Here is a 14,354-nt window from a genome sequence, read left to right as displayed (position 1 = left end):
TGTCTGAGAGATATCATAAATCAAAGCCATCCATCAGGTTATAGACATCTCTGAATATCAAGTAGATCATTACTAAAAAAACTTCAAACCCAAAAAACCCCAAAACAAAAACCTGAAAGGAAACTGCCCATTAAATCCTGCAAGTGGTTAAAATGATCATTAAAAGCATTTGCAAATGTTTGTTTTAGCTTAAGTTGGATGGATGCAATTTCAATTAGGGAACTTTTTTTTTCTTTTAACTACATTGCTAAGACAGCTATGAATAGTAATGTCTTCATTTCTAAAATATGTTGACTTCCTTATCAGTTTCATCCCCCTCTTGACATATTTTGAACTGCAGTGTACATACTAGGAGAGAAAAAAATCTGGAAGGGTGAAAACATACAAATAATGTGAAAAAAAGTCTGCTCAGCCCCTTCTCAAAGCAGCAATATTCTCACCAAATCCTTCCCCAACATCAAAACAACAACAATACAACTTCTCACCCTCATCAGTAGGGAGGACACACTCACCTGATGGTTACTGGTTATCATTCAGAGTCGAGTTTTGCTTCACCTTCGATATCTCAGCTGATCGTGGTTGCATAAAGGATGTTTAGGAAAAGCAGTCAGCTCCAGTTGGCTCAGGGCAGAGCTTCTAAAAGGGGAAATCACTTGATAGTCACATAATACATTTTTTAAAGTTGTCATAGGCAGGGAAAGTTGTGCATGATGGTTCTCTCCTTGGTTTGGTTTAAAGCAGCTTATGGTTGTAGGTTCATCCGAGTTGGTCACTGAGAAATGGTGCTACTGTTTTTTCTATTTTACTTTTACTGCTACTCCTTCCTTCCCCTGGAATCTTTCCATGGTTTGTACCCGTATTTCCAGTCTCCCATGGTGTGGGATATTGGCTCAATAAAAGAGCATCACTACTCTGGGGTCTTCAGGAATCTCATGGAGTGAAATGCTCTGGCTGCAGTCTCCAGTGTTCACTCTATTTTCTAACATCAGCCTTTCATAACATGTCAGCTTCACTTGGCACGCACCAACATGTCAGAAAAATATGGTTCCTTCTTCCAGGGAGGTTGATATGGCAAACTCTTCTTCTAACCGAGGTTTAGGTTGTCTTTGGCAGGTAGCATCAGGCAGCACAGAACACACTTTTATTATACTGGAGGCAAGTACTTGGCAGTACAGATCATTCAGCTGGATCCAGTGTCTTTGCTGCTCAGAGCATATTTAGGCTGCAATTCATGTTCAAAACTTCTGAACCCAAGTGTCAGGTCTGTAGGCTGTGCTGTGTGTGGTTTTAGTAAGATGACTGGTCTCAGTAATCTATTGGTGAAAGCAACAGTCTCCCTGCTCCCTCACACCACTGCACAACAATTTCTGTGCATGCTCTCACTTGCCAGGATGCAAAGTTTTCAAATGTGTTGCACGCATACCAGCTAGAAATACAAATACAAGGTAAACTCTGAGTGGTCCATCATATGCTTTATTAAACAGGGAACGAAGACCATTTAGAGTCACACTTTGCAGTAGTGCACTGACAAACAGTGAATGTTTGTGATTTTAAAGCAGTGCTAATCTAAGGCATTGAGTTCTGAACCATGTTTATTAACTATATTTTAATGACTTGTTGGTTTTCTAAAACACATGCTGAAGTATTTTAGAAATCACTTAGTAAATGCAGTTTTAATTCTTTTCACATATTCATAGGCTGCTACTTAAAAAAAAAAAAAAAGAAGAGATTAGAAGGTTCAGATTTAGAGCAGCAAATTGCTGTGCTAATCTGCAGGTATTTCTCTTCTTGATACAGCCACTAATGTCTAATCTTAGCGACGCAGGCCCAATCATTGTGCTTTTTCATTAGAGATGCAATGAACTGTGTGCCAGAGACTTGAACTCTGGTGAGCACGCAGCTACGAGCTCACAAGCTTTCATATGAAAATGTACTCTGTGTATTAAAGAACAAGTCTAAAAAGAACCAGTTAAGGTCATGCAAAAGTTGGAGGGTTCACAATATCAGCTCTGGGAAGACACAGCGTGGCTTTGAACTCCTGAGCAGTGTGGTGGTTAGGGCTGGGCATGAACAAGAAGTCGGGGTCATGAAAAATTTTCAAGCCTTTTAATTTGTTTCTGTTTCTCAGGAGAGACAGAAAATAAAACCTTGGGAATTATTTTTTTGGCCTACAAAATATTATGGACACAGACTATGGCGAGTTCCTTGCTGGATGCTGTCTTCGGTGTGGGCAGTTCAGAGCTGGAATTTGAACACGGCCCTCCTGCCAGTGCCAGGCATGTGATCACCAGGCTATGGGTGAGTCTGAGTTGACTCTTCTCACTTTCCTGCTAGCCAAAAGCCTCATCTCAGCCTTAAAGAAAAAATCCTACTGATGTGATTTTTTGAGAAAAGGATCCCTCTTTGTGAAAGTTTCGATGCTACTGTAAGATTTTAATACCTGATGTTTTGCTGACTTTTATTTTCTCATGTAACAGTCATGATGGCTCTGAGACCTCAGTGTTGTGATGTGCCCTTATGTGACTTACTATCCCTCTCTTGAAGCTTGTAACTGACTGGTTTTGGAATAGAATGCAGTAAAAAGAGACAGACACTGATGTTATTCTTTACCAGATGGGGTGTTGTTCCTGAGCAAAAGGGTATCATTTGGAAATCCTAACCTAGAGGTGAGGAGTAGCTTCAGGGAACTATTTCCCTGGTGTTACTTGTTACGTTGATGTCTTATAACTGCCTTCTTTCAGATTTTCCTGTTACTTGAGCTTTACTTTCCTATATTTCTGCATTGTTTCCAATATTTCTGTGCTTCTGCAGTCACGTGACCGTGTAGAATGCTCCCAACCCACTCAAAACCAATCCATCTCCCCTTAGAATGGCCTTTTCCATCTCTGTGGTTTTACTTTGTCTCTATAGTCTCCTAATTTTTTTTTTCTAACCTTTCATCTTACTCTTTTTCATGTATCCACTTGAGAAACTTTCTCAATTCTTTTGGTCCCCAGATAAGGGGATTGAATTTTTACTTTGAAATTAGTGGTCATTTGACCACGGACTTTCGAAACAGTTAAGCCCTTGAGAACCAAAAGGGCGAGTACAGAACAGAAGCAAGTACAGAACAGAAGCAGCCTTGATTTCATATGGTGAACCTCCTAAGCTTCATCTCTGCCTTCTATTTTCCTGCTTGGACCTATGGCCCACTACATAAGGCATTTAGGATGTGAGAGGCATCGAAAGGAATCACTGTCACTTTCCAGAGGAGATTTCAAAGGAAAACTAACTTTTTTTTTCCGTTGCTTTTTAACTGCCTTCTAGTTCTAGTGTTTCATTTCATTTATTTCTTTTGTAGCATGTTGCCATTCTAATTTTGGCCCACTTTAGTAACTTTAATTAGGCTCATGAGCTTGATCACCAGGTGAGTTTTCCCCAAGCTTCCACGGCACTGCTTTCCAATAGCAACGGATTTGCAGAGGAGTTTCGTTAAGCTGCAGATAGGAGCCTAATGTTATCAGATACAGAGTGCTTCATTGTTAAGTGTTTTTTAGATCTGGTGAATTTGCCATGAAGTATTATATATTTAATTATTTTTAAGCAGGCAGGCTCAAGAGCCCTTGACTAGTGGCGTACCAGAGGGCAAATGAGAGAAGAGAGACGTGGCATTATCCAGGCGAATGATTCATACCTCTGAAGCTAACCAAATGCTTATGTATCTTGGGGAAGTAGCTCTGCACCTTCCAACTGACTTTTCTGAGGAAAATGCAGTGTAGGAAAAAAAAGAATAAAATTCCCTGGATTCACTTCTGGAGAATCTCAGCACATGTGAAGTTCAGTGCTGGGAAGGAAGATTGGCACACACCGCTTGGGCATTTTATGCATGGTTTTCTGGGCAGCTCCTTACAGTGTAAGCTTTTCCTATATCAAATGTTACGTAGCATAAAATATGAGCTATCAGGGTGAACTGCAATTTTTGTAGCCTTTACTTTGTGATCATTTGCATATTCAGAATCTACCTTAGGTTTCCTTGTTTTTCTTCTTTTAAAACTATATTTACCTGAAGAAGGGCTTAGTTCTGAGTGCACAAAATAAGCATTTTCTCTGCTGTTGGCTTTAATCCTACCAAAAGAATTAACACTTAGAGCAGAAAACCTTCTTTGGTTCCTACAGGGCATTAGAACATCTCAGGTACTGGCTGCTGGTTTAATCAAAAGGATAGGATTTCCATTTACTTCAGGCAGGCTTAATGTATTGTTCTTGTAGTGAGACAGTCAGAATGAGTCAGGAGCCAAAGAATACACTTTATAGACACAAATAATCGTAAATTCAGAATGTCACCTTTAGGCAGAGGCATTTTTATTATTGTTAGTGGAGCTGCTGAGTAGGTTTGATGTTTTATTCTCTTGAGTACTAAATGTTCCAGAGTACCACAGCCCTATCTTTATCAGGCTCACAAGGAGGGAGCACAGCCAAACTTGCTTCCTATACTTCTCTATGATTGATAGCAGATGGCATGCTTTAAAATAAACCTATCCATTAGCAGTCCTCAGTGTTTTTACTCAAGGCATTTACAACTGTCTCAACCAGAGAACACATTCGCTCCACAAGCTAGTTTCAGTCTGCAACAGCTGTACAGGTGCAAATCTTTCATTAACTCTTAAACCATGGTGAAATAAATGCTGCACTGTATTTTATTTTTAGTGGAGAGATTGTCCTTTGGCCTATTCTATACTTGTTTTGCATGTGGCAGAGGTTTATGTTAATGAAGTGCATATTAACATAGAGCATTGAGGTTTGGTTTGGATTTGGTTTGTTTTTTCCCCTAGTTCCCTGTAAAACTGTAGGATGTTATATAGTCACGAGATAAATGTGGCTGTAGGTATATATTAGAAATGGTCAAATAACAATATTGAAGGAATACTAACCTAAGGTTAGGATTCCTAGGAAATGGCAGCCAACTCCTTTCCCTGTTGATGGCAGCACCAGCTATGACCTGATGGAGGACAGGTCACATGTGTCCCCCCATCTCTGCCTCACACTGTGACCAACTGAAATCTGCCTCACACTGTGCTGAAATCTGTCTCTATCATCCACTTATTTTGCCTAGATTTCTATGCAATAGCTGTTAAAGATGTTAAAATATACCCAACAGTCCTTCCAATACAATAAACTCCCAAGAACCTCCACAAACATTAGTACACTAGCAGCCAGAGCTTAAAATATTAGTAGCAAATCTTTAATATTAGCATTTAGCATTAATATTAGAGAAGATCTTAAAATATTAGGGCCAGATAAAACAGTATTAACAAGGGTATAAGAGTCATTAAGCAGAATAACCGTCACTGACTAAATGGATGCTGAAACTTTAACATGCAAACCAGCATAGATGATAGGAACTTCAGAGAGACAAGAGGATCCTTTCATTTAAAAGGAGGTTGGAGAGACGAAGGTTAGGGATTTGAAAGCTGGTAAATAAAACAACACAGCAGGAAAAGTTATATAGAATGTGCCATCTCATTAGTGGTGATCATGTCCTATGTTATTTTTCTTAAGCTGGAAAGATAAGGAGACAGGCAATACTCTGTCACAAATAAATGAAAATTGGGGCATTTTTTGGGTATAAATCTAAAGCAGTAGTAGAAAAATGCAAATGTGCTCTCAACACTGAGAGTCTGTGTAGGGTAACAGAGATGCTAAAATGATTTAGTGTGATGGAGTGCAGCTCATGCCCTTTTTATGACACCATGAGCAAAGTTAAGGGAACTTGAGCTTGATACTATCTAGGTGGGGTTACTACCAACACGGTCTTGCAGTAAGACAAGTAGGTCTTGAGCAACACCTGGTGCTGTGGTGGCAGTGGGGATGAATCCCTGATATGGCTCAGCTCAGTAAGCACCTGGAGGATTTGGTGCTAAATGGTATGGGGATGAAGAAAAACAAGGCCAGCTGCAGACATAAGAAGTTTAAGAGCATCTGTACTTGTCTTCTGGTTAATCTCTCTTGATGACTCCTGTAGACAGGCGAGGCTGGGCTCATTCCTGTTAATTATTCAAAGCCCTCCACCAGTTTCATAGTTGAGTTGTGTGAGAGGATGTGTGGTGTCCCCATTTCTCAGCCTCACTGGGGGTAAGGCATGAGATGGGCTTTCTCCTGCCATCACTGGGTGACACTCTATTTTTTCACAAGGGAAAGAAGAGCCTTGGAAACGCTGTAGCTGACCCCAGCGCTGAGCCAGCCTGGCACTGTGAAATCTCACCTGTTTCTGAAGGGTCTGATGAGTTGAACACAGAGAAATCTTCAGCAGGGTCACATTGCAGTTAAACAATGAGTGTGCTGACTTCTTTTTTTGAGGGAAAGGGACTGCATTCTTACATGCAGTTTAGTAATACAAAAGATACGGGATTAAATTTGTTAGTGCTTCATCACAGGAGGAAACAGGGAAAGGCACACACCCCGAGATCCACATTATGTCCACCATATCCTCAGGCTGCCCAGACACCACCACATTTTCAGTTTGTGTGTATTTTCCTTATTTAATATTGGCATTGAGGCACAGAATGGAAAAGGAATAGCAGTGGGGTTTAGATGTGTATTCTTTCCCCTTGTTTGCTGTCCCAAAATAACTCCCAAAGCATTTTAGTACATCACATAGTGTGATGTAAATACTGTCAGAAGAAATAGAAAAATGTCCACAGGAAAAAAAGTCTACTCCAATTGTATCTTCTTGGATCTGTTCTACACAAACCCCTTGATTTAGCATTGGTATTTAGAATATGTGTCTGTCTGTGCCCAGCCTACGTACCTGACATTAAAACCACCTTTTAATTTCATTATAGCAAATAGCACATATTTAACTATAGCTTTTGGAACTACTGATGGAATTTTTTTGTGAGATTGACTTTTTGTTTGGTGCCCAGGAGTTGCTCACACTCACACAGGCAGGTCCTTTAGCTTGAAGGAGGCAGTCTAAAAGACTTGTTAAAGATGGTTACTCTCTCTGCTGCTTTTGGTCTGTTGACATTATGGGGGACAATGTATCTAGTCTATCTCTGATGTGATGAGGAGCTTTCTGGAGAAATAAATCTAGTCTAGCATAAAATAATTTCCACTATATGCAGAATTTGGTGTGTTTCATTGCCAATGCCAACACTGTGGTTATTTCTAGGAGTCAAAGTGCACAAATGCCTAAATACCTACAGACATTGGCTTATATGTGCCTCCTGAAAGGCAAGGAAACACTTTCCTATTTAAATGGGAGTCAAGTTCACTCTCAAAGTTAAGCATATTCTTAAACATTGTGTGAGGTAGGGGCCAAAGAACATAGTTTATTATGATACCACAGGTTACTGCAAATTATGTAGGGTCTTTATAGTAATAGTTTAATTTAGTAAAGGAAAAAGAAAAATCCTTTTATTGCCCCTCCAAACCCTTTATTTATTAATGACTTAGAAAGATGTGACGTTATTATTAAGAAAGGAACAAATTTTGCCTGGACACAGTCCAGCACACTCGGAACTGGTGTTGCTCTGTAACAGCCCCTTTTTTCAAACTAAGCAATAAATCCCAGTCCCATCCCTGAGCTGGTAAGTACTGGAGCGTAGCCAAGGGGGACGGGGAGGGCGGAGAAGGGGCTACACTTAATCCCCAGTAGGTTTGGCCTTTCTGTGAGTAAGATGGATTTCTGATGCTGGTCTCCATGCCATTCATAGCAGTGTTGCCAGTAGTAAATTTGTGCTTGCACTGAAGAACCCCCCATGCCCCCTGCTTCCTTGCCAAAACTAAACTCAACTAAAATAAATCATATTTCAGGAAGCTAATTATACAGCCAAATAACAGAAAGGTATTGAAAAACTGTTGTGTGCCTGACGTTAAATGAATTTACATTGGCAGTAAGGAACATATATACTAAAAATAAACATGGTAACACTGTAAAAGTGTAAGCAATGGAATTAAACAAAAGTGTAACGCCAAACATTGGGAATGGTATTTAGGCTTACTACAGAACGTTCACTCTGTGCATCTATTGCACACTAGCTGCTCTGAATGAAATGTGTTGGTTTATCATTTTATTGTATTTCTTGGAAAACCAACATGTCAGGATGTATTTCCCTCTTGATTGCTTTACAAAAGGTTTATATAAGCTGCTTCACCGCTGCCTCCGCTCCAAGGGAAAGGTAGCTTGGGACTGGGAGGGTGATGTCAGCTGGAAAAGCAGGTACAACCTAAACAGAAGCAATCAATGAAAAGAGAAGTGGAGGGAAAAATCTGAAAACCCAACAACTTTTAGAGATGATTTTAAAAGTTTCCTGATGGATCAGCATCCTAAAGATGAAACGTTCCCATATGCAAGTTGACATTTTAAAACGTAAGCCTTATGAAAGATAAGAAGGAAATGGTGAGAAATGCAACCTTAAATATTTTGAAGCATGACTTCCCGTATTATGTGGCAGTTGGCAAAACTTTCAGGGGAGAGATGCACGCCTCAAAGTCCATGCAGTGCTGTGCTTGGGTTTGCCTAAAAGTTTCCTCCTGTTCCTTTCTAGTTTGGTGCTTGAAATCTTCCTCACCTTTGGAGCAGGGTTCCAGTATCCCTTCAACGTTGCTTTCAAAATCACACGGACAGATGTTTTAGATCAATCGCTCAAAACGGAGCAGTTTAGCAGTCAGAAAACACTGTCAGAAAAGATTTGTTGTAAGGGAGACAAAAGCGTGAAAGAAAATTGAACTTTTATCCCCATTTGGATGGGAACTGCGCTTGGCTGAGAATCCCAAGGGGATGAGCACAGTGGCCTATCGTGTGTTGAAAAAAACAAACAGATGACAGTATTCTGCAGCAATCAAGCAAACGCTGCTTCCGAGAAATAGTGTGAACACTATTGTTCAGTGCTGCAGGACTGCAAAAAGGGGAAAAGAAAGATAGTTATTGAAGAAGGGAAGGCTGCCTCATGGCTGTGGCAAGGGAAGATGGGACAAGCTGCTGCTGATGACCTTGAGTCCCTGCCGACTCCGGAAAGCCTGTGGTTTTCTTGCAGTAAAGGTGTGACACACAAAAGTGTTAGCAGAGCAGTGGGACTTTATTTATTGATGTTTTTCAGGATTAGGAATGGTTAACACACTAGCAGTAGTGGCTGTAAGCATATCCTGGCTGAAGAACTCTTCTCATGGTATATCTTCTTTACATTGCTGCAAACCCAATGTGAATAGGTTGTTGTTGGTCACAGTGGTAGCATGAGCTCCAAGGCATCCAGCTGGTAAAAGAGGATTGGCTCTTTAAGGTGCCAGGCAGGGATAACACCAATATCCCAGACCAATTCAGTATCTTTCTGCATCTCTCTAGATATTTTGTAGCAGAAGTGCTGAAATGCACTTTTTCCACCCCCCAGCAGGCTTTGTTTTGTTTTGTGTCCCGTGATGGCCTGTTCATATGCTGAGCTGGAGCTCTGCTTGGCATCATCTCTTGGTCTAACCATACTGCAATGTGGTTGGTACCTGTTTGGAAAAGGACCTTGTTCATAACAAGGACCTTGTCTCTTCACCACTTCCACTCCTTTGTCCTGCTTCTCTGTGCTGGGGCATGCCCCTTGCTTTTCACTTGCCTCCTACTTTGTTTTGGGAGGTTCTGCAGAGCGGTGCCTTTGCCTGCTTGCCTCCCCCCCTCATCTCCTGTGCTGGATGAGTTTGCATTGTGTGGTGTTTTCCTCTTCATTTATTGCAAACAAATCTGGTCTCTGCCATTTGTTTACTCTTATACTCTGTCTTTATGCCTTGGTATGCATTTTTAATTAGATGCGCTTCAGTTCCTTTGCTGCTCGTTAACACTTTCAGATGGGAAGTGCTGGTCTCCATCAGCCCTGTGAGCCTTCTCTTTGCTTAGGAAATTCAGATTTGTTTCTCCTACCCATTGTCATTTGATACAGAGACTTGATCTCCAATTGGCCTTTCTACTGGGCCCATACCCTGTCATTGTGGACCTTTTAGATTGCTCCCCTACACAGCCGGGATAATCCGAGTTCGCTTATTCTGCTTAAAAACGTTCTGCATATAGAGAAATAGTGTTTCAGCTGTTTGTCTGGGCTGTTTCCGGACTTCAGCGGCTCCAGTTTGGATGCTTGACATCAAGAAGTCCTGGACAAAGCCTGCAGTGTGTGCAGATCAACTGCCTGCATTGTGAAAAGCCCTTCTGCACACGCAGAGTGGGTCCCAGAGATCAGGAATGCACCGAGTTAGCTGTGAATGTGTTGGCCATCAGACCTATGAATGGAGGATGGATGTGTCTGGAGGGGAATACTGGAGTCCTAAACACATGACAGCTTTCAAAAAAGGCATCTTTCCTGAGTGCCAGTATTGTTAAAGCACTAAATTACTCCCTTTTTTTTAATAGTGTGAGCCTATTTATGCTTCCACTTTTTTCTCCTGTCTCTATGTCTGACTCATGCCACAGGCAAAGGACTTCACCCTTTCTAGCTCTGTTCTGTATCATCAGCTTTCTGGAGATGATCTGGGAACCAGGATGGGAAAACTTGACTCCACTCCACCCTTTCTTTCCAGTTTGCCCACTCTGCTGCAGCACTTGCTCACCTTCCACTGGCTCTCCTGCGTTGGCAGAGTGTGTGCATTCTCCTGGATTTCTTCCCCTATGAAGGACTGTGAGGCTAAAAACTGACTAAAATGGCTCCTTCTATCTCAGAGAGGTCGCCAAAAATCAACATCTACTTCAGCATGTACATGGGTCGATATTTGCTGAAGCTTAGCTTTGCTCCCTCTACCTTTCCAGTGCTTTATTTCATGGTGAGGAGACAAGAAATGTTTCTCTTCCCTTCCAAGAAGAAGAAAGGGAAGGAAGGAGAAAGGCAAAAAAAAAAAGGAAAAGGGAAAGAGAAAAGGTATTTTCTCCACACTTATTGCTACTGGGAGGGCATTGTGTTTGGACTCTGTTCTGCTTTTTGTATAAATTTGCATGGTGTGATGTTTGTTTTGGCCAGGGCGGAGGCTGGCACACTGGTACCTTCGCTGGCATCCAGCTGCTCATGGAGCAGAGATACTCAGTCCCTGGGTGGTTTCAGGAGGTAAAATTCTCATCTCGAGGATTTCCAGTGTTGGGACATTGAGGGCTGTGTTTTGCTCTCAAATGGAACAATTTTAGGGTGGGAGCACACTGGTGGCAGGAACAGAGAGCTCAGCAACAAGCCTATGAGAAAGCATCCCTCCGCGGAGCAACCTCAGGTTGGCAGCAGGACGAAGTGTGCGGAGCAATAGGTCTTTTCCACTTTAATTTCTGCTCTAAAATGACTCTTTGTTACTGTTCTCAGACTCGGTGCCAACTGTCACTTACGCCACACACCAGATCTTTCTCTCTTTTCTGCCCTCAGCCTTGCAGTGAAGCTTTTAAAGCAAACAAACGCAAAACTGTGAGAAACCGAGGGAAGATATGGACTGGCCCACTCGTTACTGCTGGAATGTGGAAACTATGAAGACATCTTTTTTTATTACCAATGCTGGAAAGCACAGTCACTGAGTGGGCTGGAATACAATTTATACTACATGCAGTAGTTAAAAAAACCTGCAAAAATGGGTGTAACCCTGGGCTGTGGTACAAATGGCCTTTCAGCCCCCACTTGAGACTCGTCCATCCCAGGGGGAAAGCTGTGGTTTGGCATAAGAGCATGCATTTAATTTCCCTTGGAGAACTTATTGGAGTTGGCACTTCAAGAAAGAATCTGAAGTATATTTTTTGCCATGATTAGTGACCCCCTCACCACTACGTTTGATTATGTTGGAAGAGGAAAAGTTAAATTGTTACAAAATGATGATTTACAATCCACGATTATCCAGGTAGGGTGCGTGGATTGCGCCAGCTTGGTCATGGGACTCCAATCTCAACCTAGTTCATTGCTGTGAGAAAATAAAACTGAGATGTACAAAAGCTGAAAACACATCCTCTGGTTGCTCAGGGAATTTTCTTAGTCATCCCTTATCTTTCCTAGTAGTTTCAGTTATTTTGTCTCCGCTAAAACCCAAAGCAAAAACACTGCCCTGACACTTTCCCCTTGATTTTTCGATCTGCAGTGGCCAAATTTATTTTTATCTCTTGTTGTCTTTTCCCCTATGGTTATGCAAATCCTTGGAATAGGGGGCAAGGGGAAGAGCTAATTTTAAAGCAAGAAAATTCCAGCGGAAGGTTTCTTCAGTCACTCTAAGTGAGACTATCCTGGGTGCTGCTGTAGAGATGTGGCCACCTCCAAATAGCACAGGGGAAGGTGCCAAGTGGGAAGGTTGAATATTTTCCTTGCAGACACATAACTTTGCCCACAGGATTGAAGACTCTTGCCTTAATGCTCTGCTAAGCTTCTCTGGAAGTACAAAGCTGTGTCTTAGGAAACACACGTTAGGGATATGTGTCGCCATGCAATCAGCTGCCGAATAAAACCTCTGCATGGAAAAGGTTTGGCGGTGGGTGAAGGGTGGGACTTGTGAGAAATATCTTGAAGCAAATATGGGGCATCAGCACTCCGTTGTTTCTCCCAGTGATATTTTGCTGTGTTGGTTAGCAGTTGCAATACTCTGGTACAGCTTTTTATTTACTTTTTCATTCTCCCTTATTTCCCTGGCCAGGGAATTGTTCTGAAATAGTAAATCCCATTTTCTTTCAAATTTACCTAGTTTCTTTTACCACCTCCACCTCTCCCCTAATACTACAACTTTTTCCTGTACCTAGCTCTAGTGTACAGTAGTAGATGCTCAATGGATTCCCAGGCTAAAAATGCATCAGAAATAACACTGGGATCTGCTTTGTGAGCAAATATGAGTGTTTGGGGGTGTAAGACTTTTAGCTACAGACCGCTTTGTATGTTTTACAAAAGACATTGAAGATAGTCAGAGTGTATGGCACATGTAACAGCTTCCTACCAGTGCTGTGCTTTTATTCAGCTTGCTGGTGCTGGGTCAGTCAATGTAATTTGTGGTCAATGTCTGGCATCCCATCCAGCTCCTCTTTGCTCTTCTAGTACCATTGTGATGCTCATTGTTGCAACGAATTAACCATAGTCAGTAATCTTCTGTGAGGCCTAAACTTTCTGTATCCTGCAAAATACATGAGCCCCTCCTTGTGTGATGTGTCAATGGGCTGTAAGTGCTTCTCAAGATGCTACTTTTAAACTAGGATGAGTTTCAGTGTACATTTAGATTTTTCTCTGGTTTGGGGATGGAGAGGTGGGGATGTGAATATTTATGAAAGTAATTGAAGTGCAAGGTCCCAGGTCTGGAAAACTCACCCCATAAAATACGTGCAGTAGAGGTGCTTGTGGTTGTACAAGATAACAAATTTCCCAAGTCGTTTGGATTATGCTCTCAAGTTATTGCAGGGGCATATTGTCTCCACATTCACTGATTAAGTTGTGTATGAATTTATGTCCCAGTCTTGCAACCTATTAAACCTACACAGTTTAAAATGCCTGACAAGGTTTGGAGCATAAATTCTCTCCCCTCCTTTCATGGAACACCATACACATGCCTGACCCTCTTTGGAAAGAGCTGAGTACATCCCATGTCAGTCTGTAAATGAAGGGCACATCTGAATGCCAAAATAAGTAGAATCAATTATTTGCTTCAAATCTGCACTCAAATGCTCTCAACCTGGATGCTCTTTTTCAAGACTTTAGTTCATTTGTGAATTCTCTGGAAGTAAAGTTCTCTGTTCAAACTCTTGGACTCGTGATCTGGCTGGGAATTAGAGCACACCAAGCCTCGTACGTAATCAGAAAATGCCGTGTGAAAATAAGGATTGCTGGGAGCAGCATCTTTGTTGAATTCCAGCTAGACCAAACTCCTTCCTTGCTGCTCGAGCACTGAGCTCACCCGTCTTATGACTATGTGTGCAGCCTGAACCAGTTTCTGAGCCCAGCTGAGGGAAAGAGTTAAGGCTGTTCTCCCCTTCTAGTTGGCAGAAAGTTTGCAGTTTAAAATTACATACTGACTCTGGTGTAGAGACACAAGAAATTATAGAGCAGACACTGTCCAGGACAACGTATAATTTAAAATGTACTAAAGAATGTATACCACATGGCAAAGTAAGTGAAGTGCTTCTTCAAATATAAGTGTTTTGCATAGAAAGGCTGTAATTATCCACTCCTAGGGAAATGTTTGCATTCATTCTAAATCAATATTTACTATTCATCTCTTGTGTTCAACAAAGCAAGGATTTAACATTTTTTTGTTTTAATGAGGTACTAAGACTACAATAATACTACAACGTAATTGTCTTGATACAAAATATTGCTAAATTGTGTTGCTATTTTGGGAGCAAACAGTTTTTAAAAGGAAGGGTTATCCCTATTTGTGAAATGGTACTGCAGTAACACACAATTCAAACT

At 41.4% G+C, this 14,354-nt stretch overlaps 1 long non-coding RNA gene across 1 annotated transcript in view; it reads left to right on the top strand.

Annotated features, from left to right (window-relative positions):
• The first annotated feature begins 2,243 nt into the window (after positions 1-2,243).
• The window catches only part of LOC133626373 (uncharacterized), a 30,002-nt gene continuing 17,891 nt past the window's right edge, over positions 2,244-14,354 (top strand). Inside the window, exon 1 of the long non-coding RNA XR_009819473.1 lies at positions 2,244-2,298. This is a non-coding gene — a long non-coding RNA (uncharacterized LOC133626373). The remainder of the gene's footprint in view (positions 2,299-14,354) is intronic.

Source organism: Colius striatus, chromosome 11 (genome assembly GCF_028858725.1).
Source record: "Colius striatus isolate bColStr4 chromosome 11, bColStr4.1.hap1, whole genome shotgun sequence".
NCBI classification, from domain to species: Eukaryota; Metazoa; Chordata; class Aves; order Coliiformes; family Coliidae; genus Colius; species Colius striatus.
Note: the sequence above shows the minus strand (reverse complement) of the source record. Positions and strands in the feature narration are given on the sequence as shown.